The 9,706-nt window shown below is 39.1% G+C and overlaps 1 protein-coding gene across 1 annotated transcript in view; it reads left to right on the top strand.

Annotated features, from left to right (window-relative positions):
• The window catches only part of NPEPPS (aminopeptidase puromycin sensitive), a 101,219-nt gene that overhangs the window by 765 nt on the left and 90,748 nt on the right, over positions 1–9,706 (top strand).

The following is a 9,706-nucleotide window of genomic DNA, read 5'->3' as shown; positions in this document are numbered from 1 at the left end:
GCCCGGGCCGTGCTGCAGGGAGCGCCGCGGGAACCGAACGGCACGGCCCGTGTGCCCCTCGGGGCCAGCACACCTGTGTGGAGCCTCCCCCAGACCCCGGCCCTTCCGGGCTTGGCCTTAGTCTGGGAGAGGCTGGAGGGTGTTGGGGAAGCCAGAGGGGTCATCGGAGTCCATGCGTAGCCTCCTGACTCAGTTCTTTTCTCTCGTTCTCCCTACGCCCCATGGAGGACACATTGGAAGGGGCAGTCATCTGGGACTCCGGCAGCCGCGCGTTAGCCAGGAGGGGAGATTCTAGAAGGGGGAAGAGGGTGAGAAGGAGAATGTTAATCCCGGGCAGCCTTGCTGAGTTCTCCCCGCCTGCTCCGGCCCAGGGGCTGGGTTTCTAAGATGATCCGCCCCCTCCCCCTTCCCCTTTCCCTCAAGTGACAGTGCAGCATTGACTTTGTTCTCTCCTAACCTCTAGAGAAGCTGAAGGAGGACCCCCATCTCCGCTTTTCCTTCCATCTTCTTAGCTTTGCAGCCTTTAAAGCAAGTGGATTTATTGCTACAGCGATGGTTATTGCTTAGCAGTACCCTCCTCTGAAAGAAGCTATTAGTTTTAGCATACCACCGGTGAAAATATTCCATTACTCTTCATTGCAATTTTTGGTGAATCATGCTCCCCCCGCCCCTCCCCCCGCAGATTATCTAAAGTATTGTTTGATTTTGGAGATCATTAGTATTGATGCCCTACAAAGACCCAGAACAATAGACATTTGTGATACCATGTTATATGATGTATTATGTGAAGTCTGTAATGAAAAATGGGAACTGTTTAGTAGTTACCTTTAAAAAGGATGATGGTAAATATATTTTGTTTCATTTCTTTTCCTACTGCAGTCAGGGGGAAAAAATCAGTAGGCCTCAACCTTAAAGAATAGGGTGTATGTAGCAGCGAAATGAAGGAAATGTAGACTAATGTAGCGTTCGAATGAATTGAAAGTTGGCAGTTGTTTTTGAAACCCGAGTACTCAGATTGAAAATATGTCTAAAAGTATAGAATTAAAAAGTATACTGTCAGATTTGGAGTGCTTGTACGAAAGCATGAGGGCTCTGTTGTCTGGCTGCATCAGAAGGCAAAACTTATCCCTGTGAAAGTCAGGTGATTTAAAAATTTTCCATTAAGAATATGAATCAGAATGAGTGCATCTTGGGTCTAAATTAGTATTTGAGAGGGTTATTTGGGAGAGACTGTTTATTTAAGCCAAGTGACTAGAGTGTTTGATATATATTGGCTGTGGGCAGATGGGAGGGATTGTAAACAGTAGTGTGTCTTGTGACTTGGCAGACCTGCGGGAAGAAGGACCTAGCAATGAATGAGTTTGCATTATGTGCAAAGAGTAACATTAAAAAAAAATCATTTGTTTATTTACCCCAATAGTTGGTGTACCCCATAATGCATTCGTAATTTTGAGAGGTATACATATTTAGGGAAAAGTTTCAGAAAAAATATTATCAATAATAAAGATTTTCAAATGATTATTTTATTGGGAAATGACAGTTTTATTTGTGTTAGGGTATAACAACAAGCAGTGACATGCTTCTCCTTACCCCTTTTCTACTTGCTTTTGGAAAGAAATGAGAAATAGTTGGTGGACTGCTTTGGGCTAATGAAGGAGCATGTGGTAATGTACTAGGTATTAGCAGGGACTCATTAATTTGATACAAGGAAATAAATGAATCTTTTTTTTTTTGTAACATTAAGCTTTCAAAGCTTTTCAGAAAATTTTTTTCAGGCAAGGTGGCCATACAAATGAAAGATGGCATGATAGAGAATTCTAACAGGTTTTATTAAAGGATGATTGGACTTTTTAATTGTATGCTTTGCCACCTTTGGAAATGTAAAGAGGAGTTAACATTAGTAAAAAGTTAACATTAGTAGTAAAAAGCATATATTGATGTTTTTGAAATCCATAGATTGGAGCAATAAGTTTAACTTGTGGCATTAGGTGGTATCTGATTGTGGAAATATAAAAATGTGGACAAAATTATATCTCTAGAAGCCTAGATTGATAATTGGTATTGTGTCAGTTCCCTAACAGTTTGGAATTACATTGCACAAAGTATGCAAGTTGCTTGGTTGCTTTAGTTGCAAAATTTTATGATAAGCTCAGAGTATTTGTACAGGTTACATATTAGAAACTTAGTGGATTTTTAACCTGGTCTGGGGTGTGGACTCCCGGGGAAGATGAAAATTAGTCAATGTGCAGTGATTTAAAAGTAGTTGTCTTTTACGTAAGTGAACGTGGTCTAATTCAGCAGGTTTTGAAAATGTGTTATCATGGGCGTAGAAAAATGGGACATTCCCTTTCCTTTTACATTAGGATATTTGAGAGGAACAGACTTCGTAGCTATTTAAAATTCTGACTCTCTTGCTTTGTGGATAATTAATTTAAAAATAGATTACAAGTTTATGTGAGTGGCTACAGTTCCTGGTTATGAGTGTATAGTGGTTTATACAGTAATTCTCTTATGGAAATATTTCACCTGTGCCAGAGAAATTAACTTTATCCTTCAAGGCCAGAAGTCAGGATATACTAAACAATCCCTGGCCTCCGCCAAGAAAATATTCATGATGGTGATGACTAAATTGGCACGTAGAGGAGAGTTACAGATACAGTAGATTGTTTGGCAGGCTACAACTTGGCACCTAAATGGATGTTATTGTCACCCTGTGTTATGGAATTTTCTGCCCAAATTTTGCAGATATTCTATGCAGTCATTTTAGTAGTTTTTTATTACTTAAAACAGATAAAGTTAATTAATTTGTACAGCATTGTGCTAGATCACTAAATGGTCTTCAATTAAATTTGAAAGATTGGTCATAAGGAATTGAATTTGTTCAGATTTTCTATTCTGTTTCTTGAAATGTATCAATGAGGAAACACCTGAGTATAAGAAACTTTTGTATGGTAAGTTTTATCCAGTATCATCTGGCAATGAATTTTGCAGTGAATTTTCCAGATAAATGAAGCTTACCCTTTGAGGCACTCAGACTTTAAAAAATATGTAAATATTTTGATGGAAATGTTTATCTTTTTAAGCTCCATAATTCCTCATAATCTAGGTTTCTTTCTTTTCTTCTTTTTCTAAATACTGGACAGCATTCTAACATGTCATTGATACTTATAACCATAGATTACCCAAAACTGTGTACTATAATTTATTAGTTTCATATCTTTTCTTTAAAGTTTTTTTGTTTGTTTTCCTTACTCTCAGGTTATTACTTGCTGCTTGTTGTGCCTTGTTGCTCCCTATTGTGCAATTTCTTCCCTCTTCTGTTTTACTGAACTTGATCTGAAGAGGTCTAAGTAACCAAATAAACAAGCTTGTTTGAGCTTAAAATTTTTTTTCTAAGTGAGGGTTTGATGGATTCTCTTCTGAGTGAAGGGTATGAGCTTTATTGTATGGACTTTGTATCATCTATTCTGGCTTCCTTAAAGGCTTTTTTTTTTTTTTTAAACTTCCTGGTTCTTGATAATTGATATTGTCCAATACAACAATACAACCTGGATAAATGCAGTCTTGAGTAGTAAATTACCTATGAAACTTCTCTGAACTTTGCTACATAAATGAGCCTGTTCTTATTGTAAAGTAAATCTTATTCTAATCTGTATTTGAGTCAGTGGCAAAGGACTGAGTCTTCAGATAGCTGTTTTGTTGTTAATTGAGATTAGTTGTCTAGATCTTGGAGATTCCATTTTGAACACCATACAAGTATGTAGCTCTCAGTTTATTTGGCCACATGTAATCACTTTAAAATTTTATTTTAAATTAGGAAACATTTTAAATAATTAGGAAATAATTAGGAAACTTTCTCTGAAAGTAACCACCACCCAGATTTAGCAGATATTAATGTTTTGCCCCATTTGTTTTAGCATGTACATGATGTTTTTTGGAAAATAAAATGTCACAGAAACCACTAAAGTTCATTTCCATCTCTTCTCACCCTCACCCTGAGAGGTAAATTCTCTTTTTTGGTAGGTATTATTCCTATGTATAGTTTTAAAGTTTTAGGGTGTACAAAAGTAGCTACAAACAATAAATAGTAATGTTCTGTATGTTTATGTGTTATGTTTGACTTTCTGCAGCTTGCCCTTTTTAATGTCTCTTTTGTTAGAAAACTCAGCTCAATTTGTGTTTACTAATTATTTGCTTCTTATTGTCTTTAGAAATTATAGCCCTATTCCACAAAGGCAATGATTATTACAAAATTTTAATGATGAAATCGCTTTTTAGGCAAAGTGACTCAGGCTTCAGACTGACTGGTATTTGGAATTATCACACTGGAGATTTCCTTTTACTAAAATCTCAGGATTTTAGCAGTCAGAAAAAACCCTTTTGAGTCTTTCTAGTACTTGTAAGGTGTATTCCTGAGTGATTGTAGTAAAGACTTATTCAGGAAAAAAATTGTCTCAGATTGCTGCTTTCCTAGCTCTTAGGAAACTTCCATTGTAAAATTGTTACCAATGGTCAAGCTGTCTCTTCGGTAGAACCATTACTTAGCATTTGGTTCAGTTGAAGTACAGTTTGTATGGGACTCCAAGAAGACTTAACTAACCCTGGGTTTGAATCAAAGAAAGGATATGCTAACGTTTCATTCATTAATAGCACCAAATGGAAAAGCTGAAAATAAGCTTGTTATCAACACAATTTATATGCCAGTTTTAGCATTCTGCTTCTATTTTAAGTTTGGAAAGTGAAGATTTTTTTTAAAAAATAAATTTTATTTATTTATTTATATTTTATTTTTGGCTGTTTTGGGTCTTCGTTGCTGCACACGGGCTTTCTCTAGTTGTGGTGAGTGGGGGCCACCCCTCATGGCGGTGCGCGGGCTTCTCATTGCAGTGGCTTCTCTTGTTGCAGAGCATGGGCTCTAGGTGTATGGGCTTCAGTAGTTGCGGCATGTGGGCTCAATAGTTGTGGCTTGTGGGCTCCAGAGCACAGGCTCAGTAGTTGTGGCACACAGGCTTAGTTGCTCCGCGGCATGTGGGATCTTCCTGGACCAGGGCTCAAACCTGTGTCCTCTGCATTGGCAGGCGGATTCTTAACCGCTGCGCCACCAGGGAAGTCCACTGAAGATGATAATGCTGAAATTCCTTTGATTTATTACCTGTTTTTTTTTTTTAAATTAAAGTATAGTTGACTTACATTATTACCTGTATTTTTGACAGTGGAACATACAGGTAGTATTCAATAACATGATGATGTTAGTGTGTGAGAAATCATATTGAATCATTAGGTCAGTGCTCTTGTTGGGAAAGCATCAAAAAGATCAGTGTGATGGTTGAGTACTTAAGCATACGCTTAAGTCCACACGGATGGTTTTTTTTTTTTCACACGGATGTTTTAAATTACATTCCTTGGTTGGTACATAGAGTATGCCGATATCCAATATAAGATATAATATGTGCTATATAATGCAGCACATAGTTCTTAAATTTTATAGCATTTTGATTAGGTACTTTATAGACTGTTAGGTGCACATTTAGTCTTGGTCTCTGTGCACGTGTTTTTTTTTTAATTAATTAATTTAATTTATTTATTTTTGGCTGTGTTGGGTCTTCGTTGCTCTGCGCCGGCTTTCTCTAGTTGCCTCCAGTGGGGGGCTACTCTTCGTTGAGGTGTGCAGGCTTCTCATTGAGGTGGCTTCTCTTGTTGAGGAGCATGGGCTCTAGGCACGTGGACTTCAGTCGTTGTGGCATGTGGGCTCAGTAGTTGTGGCTTGTGGCTCTAGAGTGCAGGCTCAGTAGTTGTGGCGCACAGGCTTAGTTTCTCCGCGGCATGTGGGATCTTCCTGGACCAGTGATCGAACCCGTGTCCTCTGCGTTGGCAGGTGGATTCTTAACCGCTGTGCCACCAGAAAAGCCCTCTGTGCATGTGTCTTAATAATGTCATCTATTAAGTGATTACTATGTACCAGGCACTAAGTGGTAAAAGCCCTTTCTATGGATTATCCTGTTGTTTAAAATGCATCTCTAGGGGCTTCCCTGGTGGTCCAGTGGTTAAGACTCTACGCTTCCACTGCAGGGAGCACAGGTTTGATCCCTTGTCAGGGAAGTTCTGCATGCCGCGAGGTGCGGCCAAAAAAAAAAAAAAAACCTCTAATATGAGACAGAATATACTGTCTGTTTTTTAAAGTTTGAGTGGAGTTCTGTTATTAAGTATTTTTGTTCCTTTAGTTCTCCCCTTCCATCCTTCCAGAAATGACAATACCCTGAAAAAAAGAATTAATTGGGCTTCCCTGGTGGCGCAGTGGTTGAGAGTCCGCCTGCCGATGGAGGGGACACGGGTTCGTGCCCCGGTCCGGGAAGATCCCACATGCCGCGGAGCGGCTAGGCCTGTGAGCCATGGCCGCTGAGCCTGCGCGTCCAGAGCCTGTGCTCCGCAGTGGGAGAGGCCACAACAGTGAGAGGCCCGCGTACCACACACACACAAAAAAATTAATTGCTGTTCAGCAAGCAGCTTACTTCATTAGTATAAACAGGTGGGTTTTCCCTAAACTCAGGAGGAATTGGAATGTACTTGTAACTAGATGTTGTGCCCTGTACCTTTCCAAAGTTAATGAACACTTTCCCTCAAAATGGTACAATAGTAGTGAGATAAATGTCATTTGGCATATGTAGTGTAGTACAGGTATCTTCTTTTTTTTTTTTGCGGTACACGGGCCTCTCACTGTTGTGGCCTCTCCCGTTGCGGAGCACAGGCTCCGGACACGCAGGCTCAGTGGCCATGGCCCACGGGCCCAAGCCGCTCCACGGCATGTGGGATCTTCCCCGACCGGGGCACGAACCCACGTTCCCTGCATCGGCAGGCGGACTCTCAACCACTGCGCCACCAGGGAAGCCCAGTACAGGTATCTTGACATGGTAGATTAACTGCTTGGCTACCATTAAATTCATTGTAGATGTTGATGGATGAAAATAGGATTGCCTAGGTAAAGATTAAGACATGTAACTAGGGACTTCTCTGGTGGTCCAGTGGTTAAGACTCCGTGCTCCCAATGCAGGGGTCCTGGGTTTGATCTCTGGTCAGGGAACTAGATCCCGTGTGCCAGAACTAAGATCTGGCACAGCCAAATAAATAAATAAATATTAAAAAAACCCAAAACAAAACAACAAACATGTAACTAAGCCACTGTTAATGATTTTGTTGGCATAAACGTCAAACTCTGGAAGGTTTTTATTCATTTTACCTTTTGGAGCACACACCCCAGTGCTTCATTTTTGTGTTTCTGAAAACTTTTTTAAAAGTCAAGTTTGTGAATAGGCAGAGAGTTGTTCTTTTCTTTTTGTTCAAACATAGTGCTATAAACAGCCAGTTGAGATGTAAAAGTTTTAGTGCTGTTTAGGTATGTTCTGGTGAAGTAAACAGTGTGAAGGAATATTATCACCTACAAAAAAACCCAAAAAAACCAAAAACCCAAAAAACTGTTCACTAAATGGCATTTTTGTTTAGAAACAGGAAGATTTATGAGAAGAATTTTTTTTTTTTTTAATGAGCCAAAATAGTTTCACTTTATGTGTTAGAGATTTTGACAGTCTGTTACAGGCTTAATAACATACTATCTGTAATTTAGGTCAGGTAATTTTAGTTTAATATTAATCATGTTTATGTATTGGTTATTAATAAAATAATTACTCTTAGGTATAGCTTTTTCATACAGATTTTATATTACTCTGTGTCCTTACCTAGTTCTGTGGTCCGTTCAGTGACACTCAAGGCACTGTTGGGTTTTGTTTGGTCTATACAGTGTTTTAGAAAATTTTGAATTAGTCGTCATCAATTAGAAATTGGGAGATTGCACATGAAATCTGAAGTTATGGCTTTTTTTAATTGGAAGATCTGTCAACACTGAGTGTGTTTTTATTGTATATAGCAATAATTGGTTAGCTCCAAGAAATGTCTACTTCCCCCTTCCTTTACACATAGCTTTCCTTTATGCATAGCCTTCACCTGGCCTACTGTACTCATCTGTTTCATTGGCCTCTGTAGGCATATGTGATTTAGGACATCTGTATTTTTGTTATTTTAGATTTAGACCATTAAAATGTCTGAAAATGAATTTGAGATTTTGTGTAATGCAACAGTTATAGAAAAATAAGGTTCCAACCAAATGGAAAATGAGCAAGGGTTATGAATGAGCAAGTAGGAGAGGAAAAACTTAAGGGTCAAAAAAGAAAGAGAGAGGGAGGGAGGGAAGCAGGGGTCGGGGGTGCAGAGGAAGAGAAACAGAGAAAGGAGAAAGAGAAAGAAAGAGAAAAGAGGTAACTAATATTACTAGTAATCAGAGAAATTCTAATTAAAACAATAATGGAATACCATTTTTTAAAATAAATTTACTTATTTATTATTTAGTTTTGGCTGCATTGGGTCTTTGTTTGCCATGAGCAGGCTTTCTTTAGTTGTGGTGAGCGGGGGCTACTCTTCCTTGCTGTGTGCCGTCTTCTCATTGCGGTGGCTTCTCTTGCTGCAGATCACAGCTCTAGGGCGCTCGGGCTTCAGTAGTAGTGGCACATGGCCTTAGTTGCTCCATGGCATGTGGGATCTTCCTGGACCAGGGGTTGAACCTGTGTCCCCTGCATTGGCAGGCGGATTCTTAACCACGGCACCACCACGGAAGTCTCTGGTATACCATTTAATACCCACCAGATTGTCGAAAAATTAAGTTTTTTGGAGGTTGCTGAAACTGAGATTTCTTTATTCTTTGCTTATCGGAGTGTGCATTGAAACTACTCTGGAGGATAATTTTAGCAGTTCTTGGTAAAGAAAATGGGTGCACAAGAAGACATGGGCCAAGATGTTTATTATAGTACTCTTTTACATAACAAAAAAGTGGAAATAACCTAACTTCCTTCAGGAAGGAAATGGATAAATAACTGTGGTTTATTTATAGAATGGAATACTACTATGCAGAAGTAAAATTAATGAGTTAGGTTTACATCTATCAGCACTTACCTATGTCAGAAACAATGTTAAATTAAAAAAACAGGTTGCAAAAGGTTATACACACTTTTGATACCATTTGTGTAAGATTAAAAACATTGTTTGCTGATATTTATATATGTAACCAAAGTACTAAACATATATGAGAGAGATATACATTAGCCTTAGGATAATGGTTATTTCTAGGGAATGAGGAAGAGAGGAATGGGCTTTCATTATATCTGTATTTTATGTTTTGGATCTAAATCAAGTAAGACAAAGTCTTAAAAGTTTATTTAATCTTGGTGGTGAGTCATTAGTGTCTGTTATATTTAAAATGTTTCTTCAGGAAAAGAAAAAATTTAGAGAGTGTTTTATGAAGTTCTGACATAGTTTATGACACCAGATTTCTTCCTCTATCCTTACAAAGAGAGGGGACCCTCATGATGGTTTTGATGTTCAGGTTGAAATACGTGATTAATTGCAACATATAAGAAATGTTTCCTAATTAAAATTTTTTTGAAATTAAAAAGTTTAATTAAGAAGTTGTTTTAGGGCTTCCCTGGTGGCGCAGTGGTTGAGAGTCCGCCTGCTGATTCAGGGGACACGGGTTCGTGCCCCGGTCCGGGAAGATCCCACATGCCGCGGAGTGGCTGGGCCCATGAGCCATGGCCGCTGAGCCTGCGTGTCCGGAACCTGTGCTCTGCAACGGGAGAGGCCACAACAGTGAGAGGCCCGCATA

Source organism: Lipotes vexillifer, unplaced genomic scaffold (assembly GCF_000442215.2).
Source record: "Lipotes vexillifer unplaced genomic scaffold, Lipotes_vexillifer_v1.1 scaffold591, whole genome shotgun sequence".
NCBI lineage: Eukaryota > Metazoa > Chordata > Mammalia > Artiodactyla > Lipotidae > Lipotes > Lipotes vexillifer.
The sequence above is the reverse complement of the archived record's forward strand: the minus strand, read 5'-3'. Positions and strand labels throughout refer to the sequence as shown.